The sequence below is a fragment of the Triticum urartu genome, chromosome 7A (assembly GCF_056163025.1).
Source record: "Triticum urartu cultivar PI428250 chromosome 7A, HENAU_Tu73, whole genome shotgun sequence".
In the NCBI taxonomy this organism is placed as follows: domain Eukaryota; kingdom Viridiplantae; phylum Streptophyta; class Magnoliopsida; order Poales; family Poaceae; genus Triticum; species Triticum urartu.
The window spans coordinates 717,472,251-717,492,280 of NC_141879.1; the positions used below are offsets into that span (position 1 = coordinate 717,472,251).

General features: G+C 46.5%; 1 long non-coding RNA gene across 2 annotated transcripts; it reads left to right on the top strand.

The window, feature by feature from the left end:
* The first annotated feature begins 5,391 nt into the window (after positions 1 to 5,391).
* LOC125526486 (uncharacterized) lies at positions 5,392 to 7,477 on the top strand. 2 transcript variants are annotated; one of them, XR_015611250.1, is made up of 4 exons: positions 5,392 to 6,423; positions 6,523 to 6,574; positions 6,685 to 6,823; positions 7,156 to 7,477. It is a non-coding gene; the product is annotated as an uncharacterized LOC125526486 (long non-coding RNA). The 2 variants fall into 2 exon arrangements; XR_015611249.1 differs by having other exon boundaries at positions 6,685 to 7,477.
* Positions 7,478 to 20,030: the final 12,553 nt, after the last annotated feature.

Sequence of the window (20,030 nt, forward strand, 5' to 3'; positions counted from 1 at the left end):
TCGTTGGCTCTGCAATATCCTTCCCTATATATTATTGTGCAACGTAAGGAAGACTATGTCGCCACAATATTAAATTCGGTACCTCTTAATATCAAATTTATGAGATCCCTAGTGGGGGGGCGTTGGAACGATTGGTTGCACCTGGTCCACAGGTTGATGGATGTTCAACTATCGGACCATGAGGATACGATTCGCTCGAAGTTAGTTGCGAATGGATCCTTTTTAGTGAAATCTATGTATCTGGACCTAATTAATTCCGGGCCATTGAATCGCAAAAAAAAATCCGGGCCATTGTCTAGATCATTGCACATATGGAAGATTAAAGTTTCGTTCCGAATTAAAATATTCATGTGATCCGTTCACAAATGAGTCATACTAACCAAAGATAACTTATTGAAAAGAAGTTGTGTTGGTAATTCTAGATGATGTTATTGTGATCAAAATGAAACGATTAAACACCTCTTTTTCGACTGTCCACTTGCAAAATAATTATGGCGCTCAATACATATAGCTTTTAACGTTCATCCCCCAATGAGCATCGACACGTTATTCGGGACGTGGCTTAATGATGCGGACATACATATAGCTAAACATATTCGGATAGGGATATGTGCACTATTTTGAGCAATATGGAATACTAGAAATGATTTGATTTTTAATGGGACAAACTTCACTAATTTTTAGTAGTTATCTAAAAAGCTACAGCTTGGATCTGTATATGGTCTTTACTCACTCATGCGGACTACAGGGAGTTTTTAGTTATTAGGTACAACCGTTGAGAGATGGTAGCACGGGCTATCTTCAGCCGATTTGGATGGCGAGCTAATAATAGACTAGGTGTATAGACATCTTAGTTGTTCTTTATCATCGGATGTGGCATCTTTTTTTATGTTATCTACCGGTTTGCACTCATATTGTGAAACTTTTGTGGATCTCAAACTTTGTTACACTTATGGAAACAAAAGGAAGGGGAACACTCGATCGCTCGTGTCGTCCCCCCGTGGGCGATCCGGGCGAAACCCTAGCCGCCACCCCAACTGTTGGTGAACGTAGTAATTTCAAAAAAATTCCTACGCACACGCAAGATCATGGTGATGCATAGCAACGAGATGGGAGAGTGTTGTCTACGTACCCTCGTAGACCGAAGCGGAAGCGTTGATGCAACATAGAGGAAGTAGTCGTACGTCTTCCCGGTCCAACCGATCCAAGCACCGTTACTCCTGTACCTCCGAGTTCTTGGCACACGTTCAGCTCGATGACGCTCCCCGGACTCCGATCCAGCAAAGCTTCGGGGAGGAGTTCCATCAGCACGACGGCGTGGTGACGATCTTGATGTTCAACCATCGCAGGGCTTCGCCTAAGCACCCCTACAATATGACTGAGGCGTAATATTGTGGAGGGGGGCACCGCACACGGCTAAGGAACGATCACGAAGATCAACTTGTGTGTCTATGGGGTGCCCCCTGCCCCGTATATAAAGGAGTGGAGGAGGGGAGGGCCGGCCCTCTCTATGGCACGCCCTAGGGGAGTCCTACTCCCACCGGGAGTAGGATTCCCCCTTTCCTAGTCCAACTAGGAGTCCTTCCATGTAGTAGGAGTAGGAGACAAGGAAGGGGAAGGGAGAAGGGAAGGAAGGAGGGGGCGCAGCCCCTCCCCCTAGTCCAATTTGGACTAGGCCTTGGGGGGGCGCGCGGCCTGCCCTAGGCAGCCCCTCTCTCTTTCCCGTATGGCCCAATAAGGCCCAATACTTCTCCCCCCATATTCCCCTAACTCCCCGGTACTCCGAAAAATACCCGAATCACTCGGAACCTTTCCGATGTCCGGATATAGTCGTCCAATATATCGATCTTTACATCTCGACCATTTCGAGACTCCTCGTCATGTCCCTGATCTCATCCGGGACTCCGAACTCCTTCGGTACATCAAAACTCATAAACTCATAATATAACTGTCATCGAAACCTTAAGCGTGCGGACCCTACGGTTCGAGAACAATGTAGACCTGACCGAGACACGTCTCCGGTCAATAACCAATAGCAGGACCTGGATGCCCATATTGGCTCCTACATATTCTACGAAGATCTTTATCGGTCAGACCGCATAACAACATACGTTGTTCCCTTTGTCATCGGTATGTTACTTGCCTGAGATTCGATCGTCGGTATCCAATACCTAGTTCAATCTCGTTACCGGCAAGTCTCTTTACTCGTTCCGTAATACATCATCCCGCAACTAACTCATTAGTTGCAATGCTTGCAAGGCTTAAGTGATGTGCATTACCGAGAGGGCCCAGAGATACCTCTCCGACATTCGGAGTGACAAATCCTAATCTCGAAATACGCCAACCCAACATGTACCTTTGGAGACACCTGTAGAGCTCCTTTATAATCACCCAGTTATGTTGTGACGTTTGGTAGTCCTCCGGCAAACGGGAGTTGCATAATCTCATAGTCATAGGAACATGTATAAGTCATGAAGAAAGCAAGAGCAACATACTAAACGATCGGGTGCTAAGCTAATGGAATGGGTCATGTCAATCAGATCATTTAACTAATGATGTGATCATGTTAATCAAATAACAACTCTTTGTCCATGGTTAGGAAACATAACCATCTTTGATTAACGAGCTAGTCAAGTAGAGGCATACTAGTGACACTCTGTTTGTCTATGTATTCACACATGTATTATGTTTCCGGTTAATACAATTCTAGCATGAATAATAAACATTTATCATGATATAAGGAAATAAATAATAACTTTATTATTGCCTCTAGGGCATATTTCCTTCACCAACCCCCTCCCAGATCTACCCCTACCCTCGCCGCCGCCGGCGAGCGCCGCCGGGCAAAGCCCGCGCGGCGTCAGTGGCGGCGCTGCCTCCTTTTTCCCATCTCGCGTGGTCAGGGTAGCGGGGTGTCACTCGGCCAAGGAGAGGCATGGGGGCGCGACAAGCAGGCGCTGTGAGAGCGCGTGGGGGTGCGACGAGCAGGCGCCGGTGAACGCGGCGTCTGCAGGGAGCACGGGGAGCGCGACGAGCTGGCGTCAGTGGGCGCGGCGAGCGCGGCTGGCCGGAGCGGGCGCAGCGACACGAGCCTAGGCGCGTCGGGGAAGTGCGGGCGCGGAGGCACGTTGCGGGAGGTCGGGGCAGGTCCTGCGCAGATCTGGCACGTTGTGCACCCTTAGGAGGTGCGGGTCTGTCGCGGCCGAGCCCGATCTGGTCTGTCTGTGGCCGGATCTCGCTGCCTGGGGCGCGTTGGTGGCGGCGGTGGGGTGAATTCAGCGGATACTGGTGGGCCCTACCTCAAGCGTGTCCACGTCTGTCTCCTTGGAGTAGCGGCGTCGTACAGAGTCTATGGTACAGACGAGGCTCTCAGGCAGACCAGATCCTGTTCGGCTGGTCCTGTCCTTGCACGCGGCGGTGCGATGTTGTCAATCCGGCTTGGTGTCTGTCCAGTCTGGCACACGCCGGTGCTGACCGGCCAGCTCCGGCTCTAACTCGATTCTTTCTGTGCGCTGCGGTGCGGATTCTCGCCCAGTTCTGTGCACGAAGGCCGAGAATGGCCGTATCTGGCTTTGGCTCGCCCAGGGCTGCATGCGGCTGGACGACCCAGCCAGGTTAGCTCGTGTTCGTCGAGTTTCTGCGTGCGGCAGTGACAAGTCCGTTCCTGATAGTGTGTGCATGACTCTTTTCTGCCCGGTGGCGCTGGCAGAACTCAGATCCATGATTGTTGGTGGAAGACTCGGCTTCGGATGAAAATCCTGCACTGATCTGGTCAATGCCGACGGTAACGGCGTCTACGGACGGTGTCTTCCTCCTTGGAGGTGCCGCCGTGAAGCTCGTTTTACTCTTCGTACCTCATGGCTTGTGGTCTCTGGGTGAAAACCTAAGATTTGGCTAGGCCAGATCAGGTGACGGTGTTGTCCTCGACTTCACTCCCTTCTTGGAGGCGTCACCTTGGAGGCACAGCGATGGTTTCTGATGTTGTGCATGGCTTGTTGGTGGAGCTTGGGTTTGTGGTGGTGCCGATCATTTTCTTTATTTTCTTTCTGCACTAGCCTTTTGATGTGCTTTCCTTCTCGGAGGGTTTTTGTAATGCTTCTTCTGATCAATGAATTTTGCAGCTCACCTGCCAACGTTCAAAAAAAACTTTGTTACACTTTTATTAGTAATATGGCTGCATACATCGATTGATGCAGAGGCCGGGGGTTTTCCTCCTTTTCAAAAAAAAAGACAACCTGCACTTGGCATCGGCAACGGAGCATCACTCTTCAGTACGGCTCAGAGTAAGATTCTGAACTTTCTTGCTTTATGTCTACTGTGAAGCTAACACTTCCTTTGTTCTCTCGCCAAAAAAAAACACTTCCTTTGTCCTCTCCTGTTGTGAAAACTGGGAGCTCAAGCAATGCAATAGCTCGAACCTGTACCTGTTGACTTACTCAGCCCTGTCCGCAAGCCCCTGGTGGTTCTTTTCTCAAACTGGTTGACCCGTGTGTGCACACACGCCGGTAAATGTGATGTCACCGCTGACATCGTAGACCCACCGCTGCCTTGGTTCACCGTTGATGGCTCCCAGCAACGGTGTGATGGGGGCCAGTAGCCAGTGCTGGTTTTTATCATCTGTATGCCTAACCCAATGAACATGTTGCAACGATGCATCCTGGATTAGCCACCATCGGAAACGTGCGAATATAGTATACAATATTGCAATAATCTCACCTGGATTTACCTGCCCTGTTCACTGGAACACCTTCGAAATGCAGAAATTCACAGTAAACAGTTCAGCTGCATATGTTCTATTGGATTTTTTTTTCAAAGGGTAAATTTTATACATATGATTACTAGCCTAGCCCTTGTTTTCTACTCCCTCTGTTCACAAATTTAAAACGTTTTGGCAGTTCCTCTGTTCAAAAATAAACTGCCAAAACGTCTTACATTTGTGAATAGAGAAAGTATTACTCAAATTCATCCTTGCAGTTATTTCGTCAGACTATTTTGGTCTGACGAAAAGGCCTGCTCTTATGCTGAAGGTAGGAGAGTGATGCAGATGAGCTAAGAGTATAGGACTAATTTGTTGGATTGCCCAAGTCTCCGGTTCAGGCACGTCAGTTTCGGCAACAGAGTCAGTTTCTAGATGTTCTCTTGTCTAGAGAAACGGACATTTTAGTATAGTAAACTGCAATGGCCTAACAAGTTAGATGAACTAGCATCATTTTGTTTTCTCTACTCCTATAAAAATCTGAGTTGGTGGTGATGGTGTGCATGCCATCCATCATTTTCGACCGTCTGATTTGCATCCAACGCATAGGAGGCAACCCCACTTCACATTTGTAAAGAAACCCCTCGTTCCATTCGTCCGGTTCCATCCAGTCCCACTTTATCCGATCAGCGAAGGAATCGATCTTTCTAGAAACGAATGGAAGCAAACTGACAGCCATGGCTACTGCTGGGGTCGTCCGCCCCCAACTCCTCTCCGCCGGAGCAGCCTCAACGCCCACCGCCACACCACCTCCACCTCCCCCTCCTCCCCATCATCTCCTCTCCTCCTACCCCGTCTCATGCGACGCTGACATCGGCAAGTACGCCGCCGGCGCCGTCCATTGGTCGAGTCCGCAACGCCTCTCCTGCCCACTCCTCAGATTCAGCAGACCCGCCGCCCATCACGTCTCCCTCCTCCCCCTAGCCCATCTTCTCCGAGGACCGCGTCGGCAAGTATGCCGCTAGCGGCGTCTGCGCCTCGAGTCCGTGAGAACTCTTCTGCTTCCTCATTTGAGGATGTGATGCAAGAGACATGCCGCCCACCACCTCCCCTTCCTCCTCGCCGACCTCTTTTCATATGTGATGGGCATTCAAAATTTGTCATTCCAGCTTCCCCCGTCTGGATGTTGTATCAGTAACAGTTAGAGAAGTCTAACTGAATTATACTCATTGTAGATAGTTATTTCCTTTTTCTAATGCCTATCATACTGACTCCTACATTCTTAGATGCCTTTTTTTATCTATCATGTCTACAGTTTTAATGCATTTTATAGCTTGTTTCATTCTAATTTGTTTGCAGTTTGAATGCATTCTTTTGTAGCCATGGATGCCTTATTTTTTCCTACATATGTATATCACATGCCTGAAGAAGAAGATGACAAGTACATCACCTTGGCTGGGAGAGGTATTGCCAGTGCCATGGATGCCTTATTTCTTTGAACCGGTATTTTTGCACTAGCAACTCTATGTTGCTCTTTCTAGAGCTACATGCATAAGTAATATGAAAGATTCTTTCTGTCCTGAATAAGCAAAAGGAAGGCCAGTCCAACTCTGTTGCAAATTTTACAAATAACATAGTCTACAAAGAAGTTCTCAATGTGCAGTCCAAGGTATGAACCACTCAACTACAATTTGGTGGCTGTAGGAAATCCGGTCTATCTAACTAGGGTCAGTAATGTGAAGTTGCTTTACCTCTACTGTTCTTAAGTAAGTTGCATGCTTCAGCGACCATGATATTCAGGCCGCACTCCACTTTTTCTTTTGCAGAAACGTGGTTGATGTAAGAAAGTTACAAGAGGTCCAGTACCGATTTTTTTCTGTATGTGTGCACTTGCCCCTTCCATATACACATGATTCAAAAGCATCCTTTCATGTACATTTTGTTTTTTTAGTGACTGCTAATGGAATGGCTTGTTTTGTTTTCTATAGCCGTTCCAAGGAAAGGAACAATTTTATTGCAGTAGTTGTTCTAAGGCTGGATGTGAAAATATGTGTTGGCGATCGCTGGTTGAGTTGGTGTTATGGGCGATCTGGCATGAGCGCGGTCTTTACATTTTCACAATCCAGAGTAAATCGGCTTTCTCTCCTGTTTTTCATGTGTTCTGTATGGTATTTATTCCTCTATCAATGAAATCAACAATTCTGTTGTTGGGGTTTAAAATCTCTGTTGGAGCTTAGTTCTTGCCCGGCTCTGATATGCATATTGTATGAATAAACTTCAGATGAGAGGCATTCATATTGCAATCAATTATTCATGTACATGCACCATTTTTTTAACCAACATGCAAGACTTTGAAGTTCTGCATACTCTATTTGTATGCAAGTTTTGTATCAAGTGTTTTTAATTGTGTTTTCCATATGAGTTCTCGTGGCCAGTTGCTGATTGTGATATATTTGTAGGGCTATAACACACTCTGGAAACTATTTGTCAATATTTAACAATGGCCGATCACGCTTCCAGTATTGCAGATGTTACGCAATACCGGGTCCGCTGACAGCAGCATTTTGACCCATCTGTGTCACCTGGCCCAACCGAAGAGCAACACCAACTTATGAGAGGCCATGAGCCCTCCCCCTCAAAAGACTAGCCTCTAAGGAGGGGACACCCCTGCCCTTATAAGTCGTGTTATGTCTCCCCACACAACTGATGTGGGACTAAACCCAACAGGAGATTGCTATGCTTCAAGATAATGTTATGTGGTTTGATTATTATTTTGTTCAATTCTTGCAAAGTGGTTTGAAATGTCACAACATTGATTTATTTGAGCTGTTATTTATCTTAATCTTTTGCTGGTGGGAGGCATGTTGCATCAAACATGGAGATATGACAGATCCGCGGGATGGGCTGGTGGCGGATTATGATATGTGCTATAACAGATTGAGCCCATCGGACTAGAGTCGAAGGATAAGTTGGTAGTCGCTACACTTCCATTGCACAAATTCATGGGGGACAAACATCGATATTATCGCATTTTATTCTTCCATTATGTGTATTAATGTTAGGTTAAAGTGGGGTGCTTAATGTGTTACCATTTCTGATAAAGTTGGTCAGTGTCATCATAGTTGTGGATGGATTTTCTATCTATCGCATGCTCTCTGTCCCCTCGAGTTAAGATATGGTGAGCAATGAACAAGTCTTCCAACAAGGTGAATATTGAGAAGAAAATGTTTGGCTTGAAGGACGGGGTTTATTGGTTGGAAACATTATGTTTGATTGTGCTTGATGTACACCTATCAACGTATAACATCGCTTTGATGGATGTATTGATATTTTTATATTATTCCATAGCAATGTACATGTACTTGATTATAACTTATGCCCATCTAATATTTTGTGATTCCATAGCGTAGCACGGGCATCTTATTAGTCAGTATAGACATACGAAGAGCCTAAATCAAATTTTACAAAGGTAGAAGAAATCACTCAGGTCTCAGGTTCAGAAGTTAAAGATCTAGCCTGTGCATGTTCGTATCATCTGAAGAAATTCGATGTGCTCCTTTGCTTCGTAATCTGAAGAAACTATGTTCACCAAGAAGCATGTTCGGATCATCCCGTTAACTTTAATTTTTTTTTCTTGCTTTTCAAGAGGACCTATTGGATTTACGTCCAATAGCGGCACGCCACATACGGGCTGGCTGAGCCATCGGCCCATTGGAGTGCCGGCCGTAGCGGGGTAACTGTGCCACTTGTTTTTGAAAATGTGGACTTTCGGAAAAGTGAACATTTTTTGAAACACGAACAACTCACATAGGGTCACTGGGAAAGCAAAAAGCCTATATCTCGCTTACAACAAGGCCTATCATAACCTCGCCCGGATTTTTTTCCCTTCGCATTTTAAAAGGGCCAGCCCAATTCTTCTCCTCTCTATCTCGCTTGTCCACCATCGCTCGCTCGACTCGCCCGGTGCTGAAGATTCGAACTGGTTTTCTTTCCGGGTTTTTTCAAAAATAATTATTTTTTTCGTTTTTTCAGTTTCCTTTGTTTTCTTCAAGGTTCTTTGTTTTTTCTGTTTTGTTTGCTTTCTCAATGGTTTTGATTGCTTCTTTCTCGGTTTTCACAGGTTTTTGTCTTTCTTTTTTCTATGATTTCTTTGGTTTCTTTGTTTCTTTTGTCGGTTGTTATTGGTTTTCTTTCCTTTTGTCTTTGTTGTTGTTTCTGTTTTATTCGCTATAGTTCAAAAAAAAATGTTTCTCTATCGGTTTCCTCTGGGATTTTTTATTTTTTTCATCGTGATACTTTGTTTTTTCTGTCATTTTTCTTTGGTTTCACTATTGTTTCTTTCATGGTTTTATCAGCCTTTCATTGGTACATCATGCTATAAGCGAGACATAGGTGCGTTTTTAAGGACTTTTGATACCTAGTATAAGGTCTAGGTATCGTCTGTTATGAAAATAGACTGAAGAAAGCCTCGCCTCCAGGAGCCCCTATACTAGCCCGTCCCATTAAAATGTTACATTCGTTCGCTTTGTTCTCCTTTATTTATTTACAATTGTTTATTTCTTTATTTTATATTCCTAAATAATTTAACTACATATTCTTTAAAAATTAATTTACTAACTGTTTATAAAAGTTCACCATGCATTATAAAATATTCATGTCATGGAAAATAATTTTCATGTAATTTGTTAAAGCTGTCCATGTAATTGAAAAACATTGTTCACTGCAATCCAAAAATATTCATGTGTTTCATAAATTTGTATGTAGCACTTTTTAAAATATTGATACAACATAAAATTTTGTTTGTGTAATTTTAGAAAATGTTACATACAGTTCAATAAAAGTTCTTTACATGTAAAAAGTGTTACATACTATAGAAAATGTTTCACTTGTTTTTAAAGAATATGCACGGCATTTACGAAAATTCTCAATTAGTTTTCAAAAGAATTTGCCATGTATTTTTCAAATATTCAATATTCATTAAAAAATATTGAACATGTATTCGAAAAAATATTCATCATTTATTTGAAAAATATTCAATGTCTACCTAAAATAAGTCGAACCTATACATAGGAAAATGTTCAATGTGCATTTGACAAATGTTCCACATTTATTCGGATAAAATGTTTAATATGTATTTGAAAATTGTTCAATGTCTATCTAAAAAATGTTTAGTGTGTATGTGAAATTTTTTCAAATTGTTGTCAATTTTTTTAATGTATTTGAAAAAATAAAGAAAAACTAACAAACAAATAAGCTGAAAAAAATAGATGAAAGGCGGTAAAGAAATTGAAAATTACCTCGTGAAATCTTCCAAAACAGGCCTAAACTGGTCCAGCCCAAAACTACTCCAGGAGGCTATATGAACGCAACTAATTGGGTCACCTCGCTAGCAGAAGTGCCAGAGGCGAGACGGGTATTCGGTCTCGGGAAGCTCCTAATCGGGGGAGGATCCAGTTAACGAACGCTCTTTCGGGGGGCTCACAATGATCAGCACCACTTGACGCGCTCTCAGTCACCCATCACGTGTCGCGTTCTGGACGTTCCCTCCGGATTTTGTATTTATTTTATTTTCCCTAAACGGGTTTTTTTCGGGGTTTTTCTACGTTTCGGTTTTTCACCGGTCTTGCTTAACTTCTAGAAAAAACAAATTCCAAAGAAAAAATTGCGCGAAAAACCGCATTTTTTTCCTTTCGCGAGAGTCATGGTTTTGCTTTCGCGAGAGGCACGGTTTTGCTTCCGCGAGAGGCATGGCCGTGCCTCTCGAAAACATAAAAAATATGTGTTTTCTGTTTTTTTTTCTTTCGGGAGAGGCACAGTTTTGCTTCCGCGAGAGGCATGGTTGTGCTTTCGCGAGAGGCACGGTTTTGCTTCCGCGAGAGGGATGGTTGTGATAGGTTTTGACGAACTTTTTTTCATGAAAAAAATGTGTTTTCTCTTCTTCTTTTTTCCCTTCTGCGATAGGCACGATTTTGCTTCCGCAAGAGGCATGGTTGTGATTTTGTGAGAGGCACAGACGTGTCTTTTTTGGAAATGGAAAAACCTCGTGCTCCCCGTTCGGTTTTTACGTCCGGGTTTTTTTGTGAAAAAAAAGTTCGTCAAAACCTATCAACATGGGATCTAGTTTTGAAGATCTCGACGCGAGGAATCCAACGGTAAAAATGATTCGAGATTTGGACGCATGGTTTAAAAGATAAAACGTTTTGAATAAACAAATCTATGAAGAAAGGGAAAACTGTCGGGGTTGCGACAAGTGGCACACATGCAGTGCGCCACTTGTCGCAATCTGAAGAGGTGGGAGTGATCTTTACAATGAGTACTCTTTAACTAGTGATTTCGCCTAATCGGCGTTCTCAGCTCCATTGGCTTACTGGCACTCAGAGTTAAAGCTATTGGGCCGGCCCAACAAAATTTCAATCGATCACACGCGAAGTCACTCTCCTTGAGGATTGAACTCGCACTGTGATACCTACGTACAATTTCTGAGGACCATGTTTATCTTGGTACTCATACTAAAATGGTCGTATGCATCCCTAATTGGTGCAGAGGCCGGGGAAGTGAAATTCTCCCCCATTTTAAAGACGACAAAGAGGAGGCAGAGGTTCGCAAGGGGATGAGAGATATGAGGGCGACTGGACGGGCGACCGTGCACCCGACCGCGACGGCACCGTCCGCCGCCGGTGATCGCCGGCGCGTCGGCGGGCGGTTCTGGGCTCTCGCCGAGTCCGACGAAGAAGACGCGGACGACGATGGGGATGCATCTCCGGCGGAGGCGCCGCCCTCACCGACACCTTCAGATCTCGTTTGCGATTTATTCCATGCAGGTTATTGCGAAGATGAAGTGGCCATGACGATCGATCAGGTTCTGCCACCGGACGATCCGGCGCGTATTGGTCTTCACGCGGGCGAGAAGAATGAGATGATCCGACGTGTAGTTCATCGGAAGACGGCGGCGTTGGCGCTCAGACCGTGGAAAGGCCCCCTACCTAAGGTGAGTCTTCCGAATCTCACATTATTCGATTTGATTAGGTCGGAGTCTTGGATCGCTGTCAAGAAGAAGAAGAACGCGAGGCGAAGCGCCGTTAGTCCGGCAACGGCGGCGCCCGTGACGGCAGCGGCGATGACCGGGATCTCGCTCGCGAGATCACAGCGTTTGAATCAGCTGCTAGGTGGTGTTGGGCGGGTTCGGAGTGGACCGGGTACGCGAGATGTTGGGCCGGAGAAAGACGGGTATGAGGCCCACGCTGGACCGGGCCACACTCCTACACCTATTGAGATCCCATGCACGTACGAGGGCGATTGTCTCTCTCTCGATCGTGTACCGCCGCCTCTTGGCCCTAGGGTTCGTAAGCACGGGACGAGGGGCTTTCCTGCCTGTGGTGTTCGTCGGGCTAGGAGGATTCGGCCGCTGCTAGACATGGCCGACTGCGGGGCTGCGCCGCCGCTAGCCAAGAAGGCCTCGTCCGGTCCAGCGGGACGGGGAGGGGCGGCTCCGCCGCCGGCGGTGGGTGCCGGACGTGGAGTCCTGGCGCCGCCTGGCCAGAGGCGGCCGGCGGGAGGGGGCATGATTCAGGGCAACCCGGGGACATGTGTTGGCTCCTTGGGCGCGCGGCCTCCGGGGCAAGTGCCCTTCCAGCCGGCCGCTGGTCGGGGCGGCCTAAGGCCCCCGGCGCCGGGCGCGGCGCCCCTTGCTCAGCCGGCTGCGGGTCGTGGAGGGCCTCGGCCTATTGCGCCGGGCGCGACCGGTGTGGCTCCGACTGGCCGCGGTGGAGGGCCTCGGCCTATTGGGGGCGTGCCGACGCCGTCGGGCAATCAGCCTCGTGCCGCACCTCCGCCCCCATTACGTTGTGAGGCTGGCGCAAAACCGGCCAGGTCCGACTCAGGCGAGACAACATTCTACCAACAGAGAGCCCAATGATCCACCCAAGGCCAGTGGGGAGGAGGTCGTGGCTATGCCTGGCAGAGTGATGGGTCTGCTGAGAGACCGTTTCTCGGCCCTCCAGGCGGATTTGTTGAGGGAGCCTCAAGCCTGGACTACCGTCAGAGAGGAGGCTTTCGAGGCCATCATGGTGGTCGGGGAGGGGGCCGTGGGAGGTTTCGCCGACCGCCTCCGCCTAAGGCAGTTGTTGAGCACGCGGCGTCAGCACTGGAGGCAGATCACGCGTCCATTGATCTTCCTTCCCAGGCGATGGAGGTGGTGACTGCCTTGGCCAGTGTTGAGGTTCCTGAGACTGGGATTGTGGCCGAGGTTACCGACAGGTCGGATGCTGAGAGGGTGTCCAAGTATGCGCGCAAGAAGGAAAAGATGCTTTGCTACCGTTGTGGGGAGAAGGGCCACTTCATTGCTGAGTGCGTGGCCGAGCTGTGTGAGTTGTGTGGCAAGCCGGCACATGCCTCGGGGGAGTGCCCGTTCTTGCGTGACTAGGCTCCATCGCTGACTATGTATGGAGTCCACTGTGCTGAGCTTATGTTCTTTGAATCACCGGCTGCGCGAGAGATTCCGGAGGAGACCCTGAGCTTGACCACCGGGGTTGTAAAAGCTACCCAGGGAGAGGTGACTGAGGCTCAAATCGTGCGGAGGCTTCAGGAGCTGGCTCCGGGGGACTTTTGGTGGGAGCTGGTTGTTCTCGAGGAAAATGTTTTTAAGGTTGATTTCCCCACGGTGGATGACTTGCAGCGGTTGTTGAGCTTTGGTTTGTGTAGAGTTCCTGGCACTTCGTGCATCCTGGAGTTTCACGAGTGGAAGAAGGTGGAGCCTAAGGGAAAGCCGCTTACGCAGGTCTGGTTGCGGTTTGTAGGGGGGCCGTCTAAGCCTTTGCAGGATGTTCGAATTGTGGCCAGTTTGGGTATGCTGGTTGGGAAGACGGAGAGAGTTGATATGGCTTTTACCCGGGCTCATGGGGTGGCCCGGCTTTTAGTCAGTATTCTGGATATTGAGTTCGTGCCTGATGTGTTCAACTGGACTTATAGGGGAGAGGTGTTCCCGCTCGAGATTGAGTTTGAGGACACTGAGCTGTTTGCTGATGCGGTTAATGGGAATGATGTTGATATGCACGAGGGTGACGGCGGTGCGGGAGCCAATGGGGCACAGACTGATGAGTCCACACGAGAGGGGTCTAACAGCTCTCGTCCAGATGCTCAGTTGCCCGGGGATGGGACTGGGGTTGAGCCGGCAGCATCGCCATCGGTGCCTATGACTTCGTTGCGGTTCGGGTCCTTTGAGCCAGCATCAGCGCCTCCCAGACTTTGGAGTGACCGGGTAGACTCTGATGAGATGTTTGAGCGCACGCTTCCTCTGTTGGAGTTTGAGGGGGCTGGCGGTTCTGTGCCTGGACGCTTGGTCAGGGCCTCATCGGCGAGGACTCTTGATGGAGTTGGGGTGGGGGAGCCGGAGGTTGCTTCTCTTTCCCTTCCTCCTCTTGTGGTCGAGGCTCTGGTGCAGATTGCTGCTTGTGAGCTGGTGTTGGGGGGAGGGGGTTCGGGGCAGGAGGCCTTGACGTCTCCCCTCCATATCCCGACGCCGGTGACGTCGGTCACGTTGGGGTCGGCCAGCACCGGGGGAGGGAGCCCGAGGCAGGCGGCCTCGGCTCCTGCTACTCCAGTGGTGGCGGCGACACCCGCGCCAGCAGCTGCGTTGGGAGGGGGGCTGGGGCGGGAGGCCCTGGCTCCTCCTTCTTCCCCGGCGGTCAGGAGGACCGTCTCTCCTTCGCCGACGGCTCTTCCGTCTGCGCCGGCGGGTGGGGCGGGAGGAGGGCGCGGGCAGGCGGCCCCCGTCGTCCACTCTCCATTCGTACCCGTGGCCATGGACCCCGGTGTGGGGCACCTGTCTGAGGGGCTTGGGAGCCCGCAACGGCCTTCTCTGGTAACCTCGGTTGGCCCTTTGAGGGACTCAGTGCCAGGCTTTACTAGGGAGGAGGTTGTCGCTTTTGGCGGGATCCTGGACCCTTTCTCGACGAGGAGACGGATGAGTGCTCGCATCCACGAGCTCCCGGAGGTGGATGATATGCAGCAGCGGTGCGCTATGAGGGCGGCCAAGCTTCAGGAGGCTGCATTATCTTCTGGTATGTCCGTCAACATATCTAATTCTTTATTGCGTTTTTCTAATGAGGAGATTATAAATAATGCAAACCAATTAGGAGTTTCACTAGGTGCTACGGATAGTGAGATTACCAATTCGGTGAATGATCTGTTAGATTTGGAGGCGGAACGTGCCTTAGAGACTATTCGTAATCTTGCAGCGGTTAAACCAATGAATGATGATGATATTGATGCGTTAGGGGTTAGAGTGCTCGATAATCTGTGTGCGGATCTAGCACCCCCCAATCATGAGTCTGAGGACGATGATGTACCCCTAGAGAATGATGCTGGTAGTATAAGCGAACCCGGTTATGAGGACCGAGCGTCAGAGCCTAGTAAACCAAAGCGTAAGTGGAAGGAAGATCTATCCCGATTCTGCAGTTCGTAGGAGTGCTAGGATTCGAATCACTAAAAAATTCCATGATGAAATATGAAAGGAATCTTTTGGAATAGCAGAGGTCTGAAGGACTTGGCTAAAAAAAGGGTTCCTTGCTGAGGCATCTTTAGAGCAGCGGTTAGATTTCATTGCTCTATCGGAGACTGGTAGAGAAAACTTTGCGCCTCAGTTTCTTTCTTCTCTTGTGGGTGGTATTGATTTCGATTGGCATTGCCTCCCTCCGCAAGGAAGATCGAGTGGTATCTTACTCGGTGTGAGATGCGATTCGCTTGAAGTCCGAAGTGTAGTGATGGGCGACTACGCGGTGAAGTTTCGAGTCAGGTCTAAGATAGATGGTTTCAACTGGGCTTTGGTGGCGGTTTATGGTGCCGCACAGCCCGAGTTTAAACCAGAGTTTCTGGCGGACCTTGTTTGAATTTGTGGGTCAGAACAGCTTCGAATTTTAGTTGGAGGTGATTTCAATATCATTAGGAGGAGAGAGGAGAAGAACAATGATAAATTTGACGGCAGATGGTCGTTTATGTTCAATACCGTTATTGAAAGGTTGGATCTGAGGGTGATAGAGCTTTCTGGTAGAAAGTTTACCTGGGCTAATGCTCTGCCAAACCCAACTTATGAAAAACTTGATCGAGTTCTCGTGAGCGTGGAGTGGGAACAAAAGTCCCCTCTGGTTACGGTGCAAACTCTCTCGAGGGGAATATCCGATCACACACCCTTGTTCATGGACTCAGGGGAGCCGAACCACGTGGGTAACAAGAACACCTTTTCTTTCGAGATGTCATGGTTCGAACGCGAGGGGTTCTTGGACTTGATTGCCAGGGAATGGGATAGAGGTGCAGGAGGCACGACTGCGATCGAGCGTTGGCAGAATAAGATTAGGCATTTGAGAAGTTTCTTACGGGGTTGGGCTAAGCACCTCAGTGGTGTGTATAAGATTGAAAAGGATAGACTCCTTTCTCTTATACAGGCCCTAGACATAAAGGCCGAATCCACGATTTTACTGCCAGCTAAGCTTCAGGTTAAAACTGAGGCGGAGAAGAGGTTGAAAGAACAGCTCCGCGAAAAAAAATTGAAGTGGGCCTTGCGTGCTAAAGTCCGCAAAGTGGTCCAAGGGGATGCGAATACTCAATTATTTCATTTGATAGCTAATGGTAAGCACAGAAAGAAGCGTATCTTTCAGCTTGAACAAGATGAGGGCAATATTTTAGGACAGGATAACCTAAAAACATATATTACCGAGTATTATAAGCAGTTATTTGGATCTCCGGAGGATAATTGTGTGTCCCTCGACGAGTCCAGGACTAAGGATGTGCCTCAGCTATCGGCTGCCGAAAATGATATTCTGGTTGCCCCGTTCTCAGAGAAGGAGGTGTTGGATGCTATTGCATAGATGAAAAACAATAAGGCTCCCGGACCGGATGGATTCCCGGCCGAGTTCTATAAAAAGTGCTGGCACATTATTAAGGGGGATTTGCTACCTATGTTCCATGATCTGTTCTCTGGACGGCTTCACTTATTTCACTTGAATTTTGGAACTATCACACTGCTTCCTAAGAAGACGGATGCTGTGAGAATTGAGCAATTCAGGCCGATCTACCTCCTCAATGTTAGTTTCAAAATTTTCACCAAGGTCGGGACTAATAGGCTCACAAAGATTGCACATTCTGTGGTGCAACAATCCCAAACTGCTTTCATGCCGGACAGAAATATCCTTGAAGGGGTGGCCGTCCTGCATGAAACGCTCCATGAAATCCATTCTAAAAAATTAGATGGAGTAATTTTTAAGGTGGATTTCGAGAAAGCGTACGATAAGGTCAAATGGCCATTCCTCCAACAGTCATTGCGTATGAAAGGTTTTGATGAAGTCTGGCGCCGACAGGTTGAATCATTTACGCAAAAAAGTAGTGTGGGAATTAAAGTTAATGATGATATAGGTCATTACTTCCAGACACATAAAGGCCTAAGACAAGGAGTTCCGATGTCCCCTGTCCTGTTTAACATTGTGGTGGATATGTTAGCAATTTTGATAGGAAGGGCTAAGGAAAATGGTCAAGTAGGTGGATTGGTACCTCATCTTGTTGATGGAGGTGTATCCATCCTTCAGTACGCTGATGATACAATTATCTTTATGGAGCATGACTTGGCCAAGGCGAGAAATATGAAGCTTGTGTTATGCCTATTTGGACAATTGACCGGGTTAAAGATTAACTTTCATAAGAGCGAGCTGTCCTGTTTTGGTAGAGCCAAAAACGAACATGAGGCTTATAGGCAATTGTTTGGGTGTGAGTTGGGAGAGTTACCCTTCTCTTACCTAGGTATTCCAATCCACCATCGTAGGCTGACAAACAGAGAGTGGAAGTGCATCGAGGACCGATTTTAGAAGAAACTGAGTTGCTGGAAGGGTAAGCTCATGTCATATGGAGGCCGATTAATCCTGATAAATTCGGTGCTCACGAGTATGCCTATGTTTCTCCTATCGTTCTTTGAGGTCCCAGTTGGTGTTAGGAAGAGACTGGACTTCTATCGATCGCGTTTCTTTTGGCAGGGTGATGAGATTAAAAGAAAATATCGGCTTGCTAAATGGGATATCATCTGTAGACCGAAAGACCAAGGGGGTCTCGGTATTAAGAATCTAGAAGTTAAGAACATATGCCTTCTTAGCAAGTGGCTGTGGAAGCTCTCAACGGAGAATGATACCATGTGGGCTCAAATCCTTCGTAGCAAGTACCTCCAGACAAAAACTTTGTCCCAGGTTATAGTCGGGCCGACCAATTCACCTTTCTGGAAAGGTCTGATGAAAGTCAAACAATCTTTGTTTAATAGGATGAAGTTTGTTATTGGAAACAACACTAGTACACGTTTCTGGGAGGATACTTGGCTCGGCGAGACACCCTTGTCCATCCAATATCTGTCTTTGTACCGTATTGTTCAACGACGTGAGGTGTTCGTCGCATCGGTATTTCAATCTATCCCCCTTAATATTCAGTTTCGACGGACGCTAGCGGGTAATCGTTGGGAAGAATGGCTCCGATAGTTAGGAGACTGATGGAGGTCCAGCTTTCTCAACAACCCGATGAATTACGCTGGAAATTGACTAAGTCTGGAGTATTCACTGTTAAATCAATGTATATTGATGTTATTAATTCGAACTCCATTCCTACCTCCAAGCATGTTTGGGATGTCAAAGTTCCTTTGAAAATAAAAGTGTTTATGTGGTTTGTCCATAAACAAGTTATTTTAACCAAGGACAACTTGATAAAGCGTAATTGGACAGGACCTACTAGGTGTAGTTTCTGTGATCGGGATGAGACAATCAAACACCTCTTTTTTGATTGCCCGTTGGCCAAAGTACTTTGGCAGACGGTCCACATTGCTTTTAATATCAATCCACCGAATTCTGTTAACGCGTTATTTGGGACATGGCTTAATGGGATTGAGCCTGCATTAGCGAGACACATTCGGGTTGGAGTTTGCGCTTTGCTGTGGACTATCTGGACTTGCAGAAATGATTTGGTTTTTAACAGAATATCATATGTCCATTTTTGCAGGTTTTATTCCGAACTACAGCATTGATCCGTTCGTGGTCGCTACTCACCCCGACGGAGGCCAGGGAGAATTTGGTTACTGGATCTTTCCGCTGGGAGATGGTAGCTCAGGATATCTTCAACCAATTTGGATGGCGGTCATGTAATATGATAGGCATTTAGTTTACCTATCTAGTTTTAGCCAGCCGGTTGTGGCGTCTTTTCATGGCTAGTTGGTGTTTCTAGCCCTTTTTGGCTCTGTGTGAGCTTTCTTTGCTTTTTTATTATTTTTGGAGACCTTAGAACCATGTTGGCACTGCTTCATTTGGTTAATAAGATGGCCGTATGCATCATTCTAATGCAGAGGCCGGGGAGTCCCCCCTTTTCGAAAAAGAAAAAAAACCACGTACAAGTATGGCTAACTGCCAAACCTACTACCTCCTAGTGTTCAATTCTAGGGTGAATCATTTAATAATAGTTGTATCCACGCAATTTATTGCACATGTATGATTTTTGAATTATTCAAAAACATTTTCAAAAAAATCACGAATTACAAAAAAGTTCATTGATTTTGGAAAAAAAATTATCAAACCTTGAAAAAGTTCACGAATTTGAAAAAACTTCAGTAATTTTGAGAAAAAGCTCATAATTTCAAGAAGTTGTCCATCCATTTCAAAAAATAATTCAGAAATCTTGAGAAAAAATTTCACAAATTTGAAAAAAAAAAGTTACTCAAATTGTGAAAATGGTTCATCAATTTTAAAAAATTATGAATTTGAAAAAAATCGTCGACTTTGAAAAAAATCATCGATTTCGAATTTAATCTAATTTGAAAAAATTCCTTTGAATTTCAAAAAAAGTTCATTGACTTTTAGAAAATTATCGAATTTGAAAAAAGTTCATCAATTTTAAAGGAATGTTCATCAGCTTCGAAAAATGTTCATAAAAATTGAAAAAAAAATTCATCAATTTAAAGTAAGTTCATCCATGATTTTTTTTTGTGAATTTTAAAAGATAAAAGAAAAAGAACATAAAAAATAAACAGAAATCCGGCCAAACAAAAAACAAGGAAAAAGGAAAGAAAAACAAATAGGTTAATTCAAGAAGTTTAAAGGAAGGTAACTAGCATGAAAGGAAATGAAGTCCGTCTGGTTACTGCGGTGGTTCGATCTCCAACAGGAAAGCACGAGTGCAGTGTTCATATCTCCGCTGATGCTCTTTTTTTCAAACGGTTTACACAAGAAGAAAAAAAGTAAGATGGGTCGCCCCAGCACGTAGGTTTTTTTTTTTTTTGAGAAACCCCCAGCACGTAGGTGAATCGAATAAACAGGGGCCGAAT